This window comes from Scyliorhinus torazame, chromosome X, assembly GCF_047496885.1.
Source record: "Scyliorhinus torazame isolate Kashiwa2021f chromosome X, sScyTor2.1, whole genome shotgun sequence".
Taxonomy (NCBI): Eukaryota; Metazoa; Chordata; class Chondrichthyes; order Carcharhiniformes; family Scyliorhinidae; genus Scyliorhinus; species Scyliorhinus torazame.
The window spans coordinates 33,279,954-33,295,408 of NC_092738.1; the positions used below are offsets into that span (position 1 = coordinate 33,279,954).

General features: G+C 46.2%; 1 protein-coding gene across 4 annotated transcripts in view; it reads left to right on the forward strand.

The window, feature by feature from the left end:
* Positions 1-15,455, forward strand: part of r3hdm2 (R3H domain containing 2) — a 325,172-nt gene that overhangs the window by 60,464 nt on the left and 249,253 nt on the right. For 3 of the 4 annotated variants that reach the window (XM_072494033.1, XM_072494029.1, XM_072494034.1), the window contains exon 2: positions 7,777-7,990. The exons of the other annotated variant lie outside the window; for it this stretch is intronic. The gene's annotated coding sequence lies outside the window, so the exon portion shown is untranslated. The remainder of the gene's footprint in view (positions 1-7,776; positions 7,991-15,455) is intronic. 4 annotated transcript variants of the gene reach the window in all.

Genomic DNA, 15,455 nt, shown 5'->3' on the forward strand with positions numbered 1-15,455 from the left:
TTGAAAGAAAATAACCCACAACCCCCCTATTCACCACTGTAAACATTCACTCCCTCCACCACCGACGCACAGTGGCAGCCGTGTGTACCATCTACAAGACGCATTGCAGAAACTCACCAAGGTTCCTGGGACAACACCTTCCAAACCCACAACCACTTCCACCTAGAAGGTCAAGGGCAGCAGATACCTGGGAACCCCACCACCTGGAGTTCAAGGATAGATCCTTGGTGGTGGTGGGGGGGAAACGACACCAGAGGTTTCTGTGCGGGAACAGGAAGAGAAGCCATTGCCGGTGATTCTCGGACTACGATTAGATAGATAAGAATGGAAGCATGTGAGAGCCGTCCCCACCCAGTTGGACGACAGTGGAGAGAGTGTTGGAGGAGGATCGTGTGGTCATCCCGTGTCAAAGGCTGCGGACAGGGAGAGAAGGACAAGGAGGAAAGTTTCCCTTTGTCCCAGTCACACAGGATGTTGTCTGTGACTTTGATGAGTGCCGTTTTAGTAATGTGGTAGGGGCAGAAACCTGATGCAGTTCTGGGAAAGATGAGAATGGATTTGGGAGATGACAACACGGCCATGGAGTTTGGAGAGGAAAGGATTGTCGGGGCATTAGTTTGCAAAGATGGAGGGGGGTGAAGCATTGGACTTTTGAAGAGCAGGGTGATGAAAATGGTTTTAAAGAAGAGCGCGACGATGCCTGAAGAGAGAGAACCATTTACAATATCGACAACATGGAGGCCAAGAGGGGAAATGGGTGAAGTTTTGTGGTAATAGGATCAAGGGGACGAGGTGGATCTCTTGGTTAGATGAGTCCAGAGAGGACATGAGGGGAAATAGAAGAGGAACTAGAGAATGATGTGAGTTGCAGGGCTAGTTTGGACAGATGGGCTAGTGGAGGAGGATGAGGCAGCTGATCAGATAATCTTGGTGACAAAGAAACCTGTGCACTCCTCGCACTTATTGTTGGAGCTGAGGTTGAAAGGGAGAGGGCTTAACAAGTCTGATTTCTCTTCTCGCCACCTATTCATCAACAGAAAGGTGTTTTTGAATTTTATTTCCCTCTGTAAAAGCAATGGCATATTTCCCACCCCCTGGTGTGATCCAGTTTTTATTAATAACCACACAGCAAACTCGAGATGGGGTAAACTCTGTAAGTTTATTTGACAGTCAGAGGAAAGTCGCAACGTAACCTGCTTGTCACTCATACAATATAAAAAGGTGGGGTGGTAGAGAAAGCAAGGGTTTATCAGGGAAAGACTATAGAGAAAATAATTGTTTCACATGAGTTCAGAATCTAGAGTTAAAGTCCACTGGGATATGAGGTTGGCAGGCTTAAGACTGATAACTGATTAATTCACTTTTCCAGTAGAAATGACTTCCACGCTGAGATAGGCACATTAGACCTGCAGGCGATGGCAATGAAGGTTCAGAAGTTCCAGTAAAAAGAATGTAGATGGGGCCAGCAATGCAAAACTGGACAGAGCCCTTTTTCTGTGCCTTGACAAAGGGTGCATATTCCTTTGCCTGGGTTCCTAATAATGTTCCAACCATTAAGAATTTGATGGGAGTTTGCACGGTCCATTGTCCTAGTAGACTCCAGTAGCTAGGCTTGGCTTCTGAAATGTCGATGGACTTTGTATAATTCCCTTTAAATTTGGTTTCTGCTGACACCAGGATTGTTTGTGCATCTTCAGAGAGAAGGAGGTGTCAGCTTTTCTGGTGTTGCCAGAAAGTACCTTCGTTTGAAAGCTACAGCCAGACATGCCTTCTGTCAATTTGAAGCCTTTGTCCACTTTTTAAAATTTTAGACGTTAACCATGGGGATAGCTATATATTTTATAAAAATATAGAGTACGAGGTCTTAGCCCTGTTACACAGGGAAAGTGGTGGAAAACATAGCCAAGCAGCAAGGCTTCAATAAATAACAAGTGTCATCATCCCACAGCCAGGTTTCTGTTAAGACTGTGATGTTGATGCAATCATCCACAATACATTACTGAATGGCAAAGGCCTTCTTCACAAAGCGAGCCACATCACTTTCTGATTTGGTGAGTCCAGCCGTAACAGCTAAACTGATGCATAACCAAGTTCCCAAGAGTGTAGGTTGTCAAATTCAAAAGGAAAGTGTTGAATCTTGCTGAGCAACGCCCAACCAGTGTAATGAGGAATTGTGCTTTGATCTCCAGTTTACAGAGGCCAGATTACAGCTCATTTACATGTCTTTCAACCACAGCCCCTTTTGTAGTAATTCATAGAGAGCGTAATTTGCCAGTTAAATTAATTTTTTTGTAAGTGATTGATCTTAAAATATACCTCTGTCTCGGAAACCTGGCCATCCATTAACTGTACGGGTACAGCATGTGCTGGGCATGAAATAAAATTGGATAACGTAGCGATTTGGAATTTGAACATTGCTTGGTTTGAGAATGGGAAGTCGTTTGGTCCATTTGAATTCTGTGCTTCGATTCGGTGTGTGATTCTTAGTGACCAGCTGCATAACAGACCTCTAACTGCATTCAGAGGAAGAAGTCAAAATGGTGGTTGCAATATGCAAGGTATTGTATAGCTGGGCTAAGTTACGCATGTGCATGGGGTCAAATATTGTGACATATAGACATGCCTCTTGCACAGATGACCATCGCAAAAAAGATTGCCTGTGTATGTGCTTGTAATTTAACCACGATTCAAAGCTTCTGACAGTTTGTAGCAACCCTGGAGGTTTATTCTTGTAAACATAGAAACATAGAAAATAGAAGCAGGAGGAGGCCATTCGGCCCTTCGAGCCTGATCCGCCACTCAAAACAACCATGTCTGGTCATCAAGTTCAATAACCCGATCCTGCCTTCCCCCCCATATCCCTTGATCCCTGATATGCAGAGGCCAGCTGACATAAGTCAATTAAATTGATATGCCATCAATTAAGACGGAGAACGCAGAGTGAATTAACTATGGCTTTAATTGACTTACAACAGAGCTGGCAGCATGCCCCAGAATGAGGCAGTGTGAGAGGTCGGCAGCTTCTATACCCCGGCCCCAGGGGGAGGAGCCACGGGCAGAGCCAAAACCGTACAACATGTAATATAGTGGCAATACTCTACAACACGTAATACGGTGGCAGCACAATACAACACAGTGGTTTCACCACAATCCCTTTAGTCTCGAGAGCTATATCTAATTCCTTCTTGAAATTTCGCATGTTTTGGCCTCAACTACTTTTTGTGGTAGTGAATTCCACAGATTCCCCAGTCTCTGAACAAAGAACAAGGAAAAGTACAGCACAGGAACAGGCCCTTCGGCCCTCCAAGCCCGTGCCGACCATGCTGCCCGACTAAACTACAATCTTCTACACTTCCTGGGTCCGTATCCCTCTATTCCCATCCTATTCATGTATTTGTCAAGATGCCCCTTAAATGTCACTATCGTCCCTGCTTCCACCACCTCCTCCGGTAGCGAGTTCCAGGCACCCACTACCCTCTGCGTAAAAAACTTGCCTCGTACATCTACTCTAAACCTTGCCCCTCTCACCTTAAACCTATGCCCCCTAGTAATTGACCCCTCTACCCTGGGGAAAAGCCTCTGACTATCCACTCTGTCTATGCCCCTCATAATTTTGTATACCTCTATCAGGTCTCCCCTCAACCTCCTTCGTTCCAGTGAGAACAAACCGAGTTTATTCAACCGCTCCTCATAGCTAATGCCCTTCATACCAGGCAACATTCTGGTAAATCTCTTCTGCACCCTCTCTAAAGCCTCCACATCCTTCTGGTAGTGTGGCGACCAGAATTGAACACTATACTCCAAGTGTGGCCTAACTAAGGTTCTATACAGCTGCAACATGACTTGCCAATTCTTATACTCAATGCCCCGGCCAATGAAGGCAAGCATGCCGTATGCCTTCTTGACTACCTTCTCCACCTGTGTTGCCCCTTTCAGTGACCTGTGGACCTGTACTCCTAGATCTCTTTGACTTTCAATACTCTTGAGGGTTCTACCATTCACCGTATATTCCCTACCTGCATTAGACCTTCCAAAATGCATTACCTCACATTTGTCCGGATTAAACTCCATCTGCCATCTCTCCGCCCAAGTCTCCAAACAATCTAAAGCCTGCTGTATCCTCCGACAGTCCTCATCGCTATCCGCAATTCCACCAACCTTTGTGTCGTCTGCAAACTTACTAATCAGACCAGCTACATTTTCCTCCAAATCATTTATATATACTACAAAGAGCAAAGGCCCCAGCACTGATCCCTGTGGAACACCACTGGTCACAGCCCTCCAATTAGAAAAGCATCCTTCCATTGCTACTCTCTGCCTTCTATGGCTTAGCCAGTTCTGTATCCACCTTGCCAGCTCACCCCTGATCCCGTGTGACTTCACCTTTTGTACTAGTCTACCATGAGGGACCTCTGGGTGAAGAAATTTCTCCTCACCTCAGTCCTAAAAGGTTTACCCCTTGTCCTCAAACTATGACCCCTAGTTCTGGCTCCCCCACCATCAAGATCATTCTTTCTGAATCTATCCTGTCTAATCCGGTTAGAATTTTGTAAGTTGCTATGAGATCCCCGCTCACTCTTCTAAACTCCAATTAATACAATCCTAACCGATTTAGTCTTTCCTCAGAGGACAGTCCCGCCTTCCCAGTAATCAGCCTGGTAAACCTTCGCTGCTCTCCCTCCACAGCAAGAACATCCTTCCTCCGATAAGGACACCAAAACTGTGCCCAATACTCCAGGTGTGGCCTCACCAATAAGACCATAAGACATTGGAGCAGAATTAGGCCACTCGGCCCATCGAATCTGCTCCGCCATTCGACCATGGCTGATATTTTCTCATCCCCATTCTCCTGCCTTCTCCCCGTAACCCCTGATCCCCTTATTAATCAAGACCCTATCTATCTCTGTCTTAAAGACACTCAGTGATTTGGCCTCCACAGCCTTCTGCGGCAAAGAGTTCCACAGATTCACCACCCTCTGGCTGAATAAATTCCTCCTCATCTCTGTTTTAAAGGATCGTCCCTTTAGTCTGAGATTGTGTCCTCTGCGTCTAGTTTTTCCTACAAGTGGAAACATCCTCTCCACGTCCACTCTATCCAGGCCTCGCAGTATCTTGTAAGTTTTAATAAGATCCCCTCTCCTCCTTTTAAACTCAAACGAGTACAGACCCAGAGTCCTCAACCGTTCCTCATATGACAAGTTCTTCATTCCAGGGATCATTCTTGTGAACCTCCTCTGGACCCTTTCCAAGGCCAGCACATCCTTCCTTAGATACGGGGCCCAAAACTGCTCACAATACTCCAAATGGGGTCTGACCAGAGCCTTATACAGCCTCAGAAGTACATCCCTGGTCTTGTATTCTAGCCCTCTTGACATGAATGCTAACATTTCATTTGGCTTCTTAACTGCCGACTGAACATTCCTCCTTCCAAAGTGCATAACCTCACACTTTTTTCCACATTGTATTTCATTTGCCACTTCATTGCCCACTCTCCTAGCTTGTCCAAGTCCTTCTGCAGCCCCCTTGCTTCCTCAATACTACCTGTCCCTCTACAGATCTTTGTATCATCTGCAAACTTAGCAACAGTGCCTTCAGTACCTTCTTCCAGATCATTAATGTACATGTAAAAAGTTGTGGTCCCAGCACTGACCCCTGAGGCACACCACTAGTCACCGGCTGCCATCCTGAAAAAGACCCCTTTATCCCCACTCTCTGCCTTCTGCCAGTCAGCCAATCCTCTATCCATGCCAGGATCTTACCCTTAACACCATGGGCTCTTAACTTATTTAACAGTCTCCTATGCGGCACCTTGTCAAAGGCCTTCTGGAAATCTAAATAAATCACGTCCACTGGTTCTCCTTTGTCTAACTTCCTTGTTACCTCCTCAAAGAACTCCAATAGATTTGTCAGACACGACCTCCCCTTGACAAAGCCGTGCTGACTCAGTCCCATCATGCACTTCCAAGTACTTCGCAATCTCATCTTTAATAACAGACTCTAAAATCTTACCAATGACCAAAGTCAGGCTAACCGGCCTATACTTTCCCGTCCTCAACCTCCCTCCCTTCTTAAACAGTGGTGTTACATTAGCCACTTTCCAGTCCTCTGGGACCCTTCCTGCCTCCAGTGATTGCTGAAAGATCATCACTAATGCCTCCACAATTTCCTCAGCTATCTCTTTTAGGACCCTGGGGTGTAGTCCATCCGGTCCAGGTGACTGATCCACCTTCAGACCTTTCAGTTTCCCCAGAACCTTCTCCTTAGTAATGGTCACTGCACTCACCTCTGCCCCCTGGTTCTCCTGGAGCTCTGGCATCCCACTGGTGTCTTCCACCGTGAAGACTGGTGCAAAGTAACTATTCAGTTCCTCTGCCATTTCTTTGTTTCCTATTATTACTCTCCAGCCACATTTTCCAGGGGTCCAATGTCTATTTTTGCCTCTCTCTTACCTTTTAATATATATATATATATATATATATATAGAAAAAATCTCTTCCTATCTTCCTTTGTATTACTAGCTAGCTTGCACTCATACTTCATCTCCTCCCCCCTTATTGCTTTTTTAGTTGTCCTCTGCTCTCTTTTAAAGGCTTCCCAATCCTCTGGTTTCCTACTAATCCACGCCACTTTGTATGCTATTTCTTCAGCCTTTATGCTGTCCTTGACATCCCTCGTCAGCCATGGCTGCCTTGTCCTCCCCTTAGCATGTTTCCTCCTCCTTGGGATAAATTTTTGTTGTGCCTCCAGAGTAACCCCCAAAACTCCTGCTAGGCTCCTTTTCCAATCAACTCTGGCCAGCTCCTCCCTCATGTCTTTGTAGTTACCCTTATTTAATTGTAATACCATTACATCTGATTGCAGCTTCTGCCTCTCAAACTGCAGGGTAAATTCTATCATATTGTGGGCACTGCTCCCTAAGGGTCCCTTCACCTTAAGTTCCCTAATCAAGTCTGCCTCATTACACATCACCAAATCCAGAATTGCCTGTTCCCTAGTAGGCTCTGTCACATGCTGCTCCAAAAAAACATCTCTCAGACATTCCACAAATTCCATTTCTTGGGATCCACGACCAACCTGATTTTCCCAGTCCACCTGCATATTGAAGTCCCCCATGATTATTGTAATATTGCCTTTTTTACATGCCTTTCCTATCTCCTGATGCCTAAAGAATTGTAGTTTGTAGACACTGCGATGATTGGCTATACTCAGCACAGTTTAGCACTTTTTTGAATCATATTGAGCTAATCATCCTTTGGCAAACTGTTCTTTTAAATCTTGGTATTTTAGAGTCGGAAAAGAAATGTATTGCATTTTCAGTTATCGTATATAGTTGTCTGTGACACCAAGGTGGAAAATCTTGGTGGTTAATTACGACCATGTCTCCTCGTTTAAATCGAGTTTCTAAGACTACATTTTTAGCCAAAGAGCAAGGAGACAACTTTTATACGAGTAACATTTTCAAGGGGTTGAAATTCACCCCCTCTGAATTGCCAGGCTGGAGACTGCTCCTGCCGATCCCATCTCAAACAATAGTGCAAAAGGAGCCCAAACCTATTTTTATGATTGAATTTTTATTTATAATTATTAATTTATGTACACTAAACTTTGCCAAGTTTGTCATGAACAAAAAACCAATCTACAAATTTATACAATTTCAATTGTGCGTTTTCAAGGTCAGTTGCCTTCGCTAATACTGTTTTCTCTCCAACTTTGCTCACCATTTGTCTGGCTGCTGCGTCACAATTCATAGGAGTCTCATTCATGTTCCCAATGCAGGCCAATCTGGATCCATTCTTTTGTCAGAGTTTGATTGTAAATCCCCGAAATACGATAAGCCTGTCATCAAGTTCTGCTGGCAAACACTGAAATCCTGGTCTTCTGTCGCAGTACAAAATTGTTTCTCTTCATAAGCCTGGTACATTGTCCAGGACGGGCTTTGAAATCGGGGGTCGATTTATACTCCAGATCGACCATTACACGAGTATATATGGTAAGTGTATGTTTAAGATTAAGCATTCCACTGAAACCCCTGATCTGGAGATTAAGATGGAATTGATGTACATGCTGATATTATTCTCAGGATGTTTAATAAAGTTCTACCTCCTGTAACTATTTGCATAATGTGGAGATGCCGGCGTTGGACTGGGGTGAGCACAGTAAGAAGTCTTCCAACACCAGGTTAAAGTCCAACAGGTTTGTTTCAAATCACTAGCTTTCGGAGCGCAGCTCCTTCCTCAGGAGCAGCGCTCCGAAAGCTAGTGACATCGAAACAAACCTGTTGGACTTTAACCTGGTGTTGGAAGACTTCTTACTATTTGCATAATGATAGTTGTACTGAGTTGGGGGCGGCAGTTGCTGCTGTTATGACGGCTTGACCATGGGTCAGTAGTAGCCTCTGAACCAACAGGTTCACTTGAAGTCCTATTCCAGAGATTTGAGCATATAATCCAGGATGGTACTATTATACAATATGAGGAAGTGCTGCAATTCAGAGATATCAGATTTCAAATAGGACTTGAAAATGCGAACCTGCGTGTGGAGTTTGCACATTCTCCTCATGTCTGCGTGGATCTCAGCCCCACAACCCAAAGATGTGCAGGGTAGGTGGATTGGCCACGCTAAATTGCCCCTTAATTGGGAAAAAATGAATTGGGTATTCTAACTTAAAAAAATAAATAAATGCGACCCGTTTGCCTGCTCAGCTGAATGTTACATTAGGGTGGCAAGGTGGCACAGTGGTTAGCACTGCTGTCTCACAGCGGCAGGGACTGGGTTCGATTCCGGCCTTTAGTGACTGGCTGTGTGGAGTTTGCACGTTCTTCCAGTGTCTACGTGGGTTTGATCCTGCAGTCCAAAGATGTGCCGGTTAGGTCGATTGGCCATGCCAAAATTGCCCTAGGTTGGGTGTTCTTTCAGAAGGTTGGTGCAGACTCAATGGGCCGAATGGCCTCCTGTGCTGTACGGTTTTTATGGATTATTTGAAGAGCAAGAAGCGCTGAAGCAGCCCGTGCCCATATACAGCATGACCTGGGTAAAATCTGGACATGGGCTGATGTGTGGCACGACTATTACTTACCACTTAAGTGCCAGTCAATGACCATCTCCAACAAGGAGAGAATCCAACCAGCTCTCCTTGACATTCAGTGACATTGTCACCGTTGAATCCCCCATTACCCACATCCTGGAGGTTATTATTTAAAAAAATAAAAAAAATAAAAATTTAGCGTACCCAATTTTCCAATTAAGGGGCAACATAGCGTGGCCAATCCACCTATCCTGCACATTTTTGGGTTGTGGGGGTGAAACCCACGCAGACACGGGGAGAATGTGCAAACTCCACACGGACAGTGACCCAGGGCCGGGATCGAACCTGGGACCTCGGCACCGTGACTGGAGGTTATTATTGACCAGAAACCGAACTGGACTAGCTATATCAATACTGTGGCTACAAGAGCAGGTCAGAGGCTGGGAATCCTGCGGAGAGTAACTCACCTCCTGACCCCCCAAAGCCTGTCCACCATCTACAAGGCACAAGTCAGGAGTGTGATGGAATACTCTCCACTTGCCTGGATGAGCGCAGCTCCAACACACTCAAGAAGCTCAACACCATCCAGGACAAAGCAGCCCCGCTTGATTGACTCCCCATCCACAAACATTCACTCCCTCCACCACCGACGCACAGTGGCAGCCGTGTGTACCATCTTCAAGATGCACTGCAGGAACTCACCAAGGCTCCTTCAACAGCACCTTCCAAACCGATGACCACTGCCATCTAGAAGGACAGGGCCAGCAGATGTGCACTTGCCAAGGCAGACAAGGCTGTGGGCCAAGTACTGGGAAATGGGATTCAAAGAGTTAGGTGGTTGCTTTTGACTGGCACGATCGGCCGAAGGGCCTTTTCGGTGCTGTACAACACTACCTGCAAGCTCCTCTCCAAGTCACTCACCACCCTGACTTGGAAATATATCGGCCGTTTCTTCACTGTCGCTGGGTCGAAACCCTGGAACTCCCTCCCTAACAGCACTGTGGGTGTACCTACACCACATGGACTGCAGCGATTCAAGAAGGTGGCTCACTGAGGATGGGCAATACATGTCAGCCGAGCCAGTGATGCTCACATCCCATAAAAGAATTTTAAAAATGGTTTCCTGTTATCTTCGCCATCATTTACCTTCCTGCCGCCTTCCCTCAAGGATGCACCTTGGACCGAGTGCTGCTACGCTCTGGTACTTTATGCAAGTGACCACCTTCGTGTGAGTGAGTGCTAGTGTGCTATTTTGCACGGACGGGACATCTTAACATAAAGCCATGTGCAGACTTTCCATTGGACATCACTGACCAGAGGTTACGGGTGGGACCCTTGGCTGATGTGCTGCTTTTCTCTGCTTCTGCTGGATGCCATTAGGTGTACCTCAGATCAGCGAATTCCGTCTTTGTCAAGTTGTCCAGTACACACAGCCCTCCAGAAAAAGGGGCGAAATCAGGAGATATTGATCCCAACTTGGGCAGAACATCATTGATTTCCGGCTGGACTGTTGCTTGCAATGTGTGCATCTTAGTCATTGAGTGGGAACTCTGACCCAGATCTTCTGCATTGTTCTCTTGGCTGAGGGAGGTGTATGGGGATTTTAGTTTTTGTGTTGTGGAGATGAAGCAAGTCTCTAATGGTGAGAATGTTATTTGTTCAGTATTTGCAGAAGTTTACTTTTTTTTTTGCGGACAACAATCCAAAGATGGTACTTCTTTCATTCTACTTTTTATACGTGTGATATGTTCTTCAGTTTTCTCTCAAACTGCAGTGACCTTTCAGTGAAAGGATGTTGGAGACTTGCCTGGCCTGGTCTGTGGTTAGAAAAAATGATCATTTTCTTGTGAGTGCCAGGTTTTGAATCCAAGCAAGTCAGTTTTGTGATTTATGTCTCTGGGTGCATTAACAAATTAACTGCACAATGTGTTGTGCCACAGTCCTGATACTTTGAGAGGCCTTGACAGCCTTATCAATAACCCCGAAGGTCACCGCTGTCTGCAGGGAAATTTCTTCTACCCGGGGAAGCCACTTAAAAATGTCCACCTCTGAGGCTCAATAACAGCAATATTGCTGCTCAGATATTGAAAATCATTGTCATTGTAAATACACTTTAATATGTGAAGAAATATCAAAGTAGTTCATTGCTTTCAGCTATTCTGTTCTCACCCCTGCCCATTGTCTTTTTGATTTTGCGTACTGCACATTTTTAGTTCTCCTCTTCTTCGACAGATTGACTAACCTCCGTTCTGAGGTCTGTAACACAGTTGTGATGTTCACTCCTGGCTTTGGTGTGGTCAATTGTCGGGGGAGGAAACCAGGGAGTAGGACACTGTAGGAGACCAGAAACATTGCATGACAGGGGCTTGTGCCAAAGTTGGGAGAGCTGTTTCACAGTCCCGTCAAGCAACAGCCTGACATTGTCATACTCTCAGAATCATACAGACAATGTCCCAGACACCACCATCACCATTCCTGGGTATATCCCGTCTCACTGGCAGGACAGACCCAGCAGAGGCGGCGGGCAGCACAGTGGTATACAGTCGGGCAGGAGTTGCCCTGGGAGTCCTCAACATCGACTCTGGACCCCATGAAGTCTCAGAGCTTCAGGTTAAACATGGGCAAGAAACCTCCTGCTGATTACCACGTACCGGCCACCATCAGCTGGTGAATCAGTAATCCTCCATGTTGAACACCACTTGGAGGAAGCACTGAGGGTGGCAAGGGCACAGAATATGCTCTGGGTGGGGGGCATTCAATGTCCATCACCAAGCGAGGCTCGGTGGCACCACCACAGACCAAGCTGGCCGGGTACTAAAGGACATCGCTGCTAGACTGGGACTGCAACAGGTGGTGAGGGAACTAACAAGAGGGAAAAACATACTTGACCTCTTCCTCACCAACCTGCCTGCTGCAGATGTGTCCGTCCATGAGAGTATCGGTAGAAGTGACCACCGCATAGTCCTTGTAGAGATGAAGTCCCATCTTCACATTGAGGAGACCCTCCATCGTGTTGCGTGGCACGACCACCGTGTTAAACGGGATAGACTTCGAACAGATTTAGCAACTCCAGACTGGGCATCCACCAGGCACTGTGGGCCATCAGCAGCAGCAGAATTGTATTCAACCACAGTCTGTAACCTCATGGCCCGGCATATCACCCACTCTACCATTACCACCCAGCCAGGGGATCACCCCTGGTTCAATGAATAGTGCAGGAGAGCGTGCCAGGAGCAACATCAGGCAGACCGAAAAATGAGGTGTCACCCTGGTGAAGCTACAACTCAGAACTACTTGTGTACCAAACAGCATAAGCAGCAAGTAACAGACAGAGCTAAGCGATTCCACAATGAATGCATCAGATCTAAGCTCTGCAGTCCTGCCACATCCAGCCGTGAATGGTGTTCGACAATTAAACAACTCACTGGAGGAGGAGGCTCTACAAATATCCCCATCCTCAATGATGGAGGAGCCCAGCACATCTGTGCAAAGGACAAGGCTGAAGCATTCACAACAATCTTCAGCCAGAAGTGCTGAGTGGATGATCCATCTCAATCTCCTCCGGAGGTCCCCAGCATCACAGATGTCAGTCTTCAGCCAATACGATTCACTCCACATGATATTAAGAAACGGCTGCGGACTCTGACAATATCCCAGCAATAGTATTGAAGACTTGTGCTCCAGAACTTGCCGCACCCCTAGCCAAGTTGTTCCAGTACAGCTACAACACTGGCATCTACCCAGCAATGTAGAAAATTGCCCAGGTGTGTTCTGTACACAAGAATTGTAATTGGCTGGGTTGGACAGTCTACTCTCTATCAGTAAAGTGATGGAAGGAGTCATCAACAGTGCTATCAAGTGGCACTTACTCAGCAATAACCTGCTCATGGATGCTCAGTTTGGGTTCTGCCAGGGTCACTCAGCTCCTGACCTCATTACAGCCTTGTTTTAAACATGGACAAAAGAGCTGAATGCCAGGGGTGAGGTGAGAGTGACTGCCCTTGACAGCAAGGCAGCATTTGACCGAGTGTAACATCAAGGAGCCCGAGCTAAACTGGAGTCAATGGGAATCAGGGGGAAAACGCTCCGCTGGTTGGAGTCATACCCGGCACAAAGGAAGAGGATTGTGGTGGTTGGAGGTCAATCATCTCAGCTCCAGGACATCACTGCAGGAGTTCCTCAGGGTAGTGTCCTCGGCCCAACCATCTTCAGCTGCTTCATCAATGACCTTCCTTCCATCATAGAGTCAGAACTGGGGATATTTGCACCATTCATGGCTCCTCATATACTGAATCAGTCCATGTAAAAATGCAGCAAGACCTGGACAATATCCAGGCTCGGGGCTGACAAGTGGCAAGTTACATTCATGCCACACAAGTGCCAGACAATGACCATCTCCTGCAAGAGAGGGTCTAACCATCGCCCCTTGACATTCAATGGCATTACCATCACTGAATCCCCCACATTCAACATCCTGGGGGTTACCATTGATCAGAAACTGAACTGGACCAGCCTTATTAATACTGTGGCTACCAGAGCAGGTTAAAGGCTGGGACTCTACAGCGAGTAACTCGCCTCCTGACCCACTGTCCACCATCTACAAGGCACAAGTCAGGAGTGTAATGGAATAGTCTCCACTTGCCTGGATGAGTGCAGCTCCAACAAGATGCTCAACACCATCCAGGACAAAGCAGTCTGCTTGATTGCTCCCCCTTCCACAAACATTCACTCCCTCCACCACCGACGCACAGTGGCAGCCGTGTGTACCATCTACAAGATGCACTGCAGCAACTCACCAAGGTTCCTTAGACAGCACCTTCCAAACCCACAACCTCTACCATCTAGAAGGACAAGGGCAGCAGATACCTGGGAACCCCACCACCTGGAGGTTCCCCTCCAAGTTACTCACCAAATATAATCGCCGGGAATGTCGCTGAACTCAAGATCTCTGTCCACGACGGAAGGAATATTCTTGGAAAGGATTTCTAACACATATCGGTTGACTATAAATCACTTTTATGTTGACCCCAAACACAAGATTTCATGTTGAATATGTTGATCTTGCCAGGTCTTTTTAGCGATATAAAATGATACTGTGGAGGACCACATACTTGCACAAATCACTTGCAGATGAGGTTTTGAGATATTTGATTGGTTTGCAGCAGATTCTTCTAGACTGGTGGCTTGAATCCAAACCAAACTTTCCCTACTTATTTATATTTGTGAGTCAGCATGGTTAACTCACAAATGGTTAATTGAGCTCATCAACCAAGTATGCCTTGTACGGCACATTGAAAGGTATTACAGGTGGACACTAAATGTGAAATTCTATTTGGATGAGTATTTCCTAGGCGACCTGTTTTGCTCTGCCGCCAGCGAAAAGCATGACGAATGGAGCTCCAGATCAAAAATCTTTTTTAAATTTAAGGGGCCTGTTTCGCTGCCCTCAATCAGTGATGTGGGCCCTCAATCAGTGATGTGGAACTGAAGAAACGGCAGCTTTTAAAAGCGGTGCTTGACAAATTTTTGTTTGTCGGTTTGCAAATGCATGGCCCAATTGAAATGTCGATCAAATGCGCAATGAGGGCAACGTCTGGCTTTTCCAACTGTTCTCTCTGCCTGAACACGCCATTTTTTGTCAAATGCTCTTTTAAAATTCTGAAGCCTCTTGAACTGTCTTGTGAAACTCTCAGCAACACCATCACTCCACCTGTGAAACTTTCGGCAGCTTCTGACATCCACACTTGCGCCATTCAATGTGGAGACCTGTGATTACCGCTTGGCCACAGGGAGTGCTGTTGAGGTTCCCATGATGAAATTGAGTTCTTTCTGCCCTCCGTCTGGTCTCAGTCAAAGGCTGAGTCGGATTTATAGGTATTCCTTTATTTGATTTCAACCCGCTTGCAAGCCTCACTCACCCTGACAAAGATCAGAGACCACAGCCTCCGACTTCTCCAGAGTGAGTGAACAAAGAGAGACAAAGCATATGTGTTCTCATATACATTCATGTAGCATCGAGTTTCACATACCCATGACCAAATAAGGTAACGGTAACCAATGCAAGATTCTCATAGGTCTTTCTCACACATTCCTTGACCTGGCCATATAAGCTGACCCTGGGGCCCCTTTCACCCAGCATCCTCTGCACAAAGAACCAGTCCTAATGGCTGCCCTTCTTCCTGCCTTGAATCCCACTTGCAGGCTGCACATTACGATTTTACTCCTAACTTGGCCTAACTACCCATCATGCCTTTCTGTTCCTTTCTTCACCCACAAACTGAAATCAATTAGAAATTGCTGAATTCCTGAGAACCTCTCCACGACATTGTAATATCGCTGCTTAAAACCTTTACATCGTGTTCATGAAGGTTTTAGACGGTGTTAAATTATAATTGCTGTCAACAAAACTCCCTAGCCTTTAAAAGCTAAT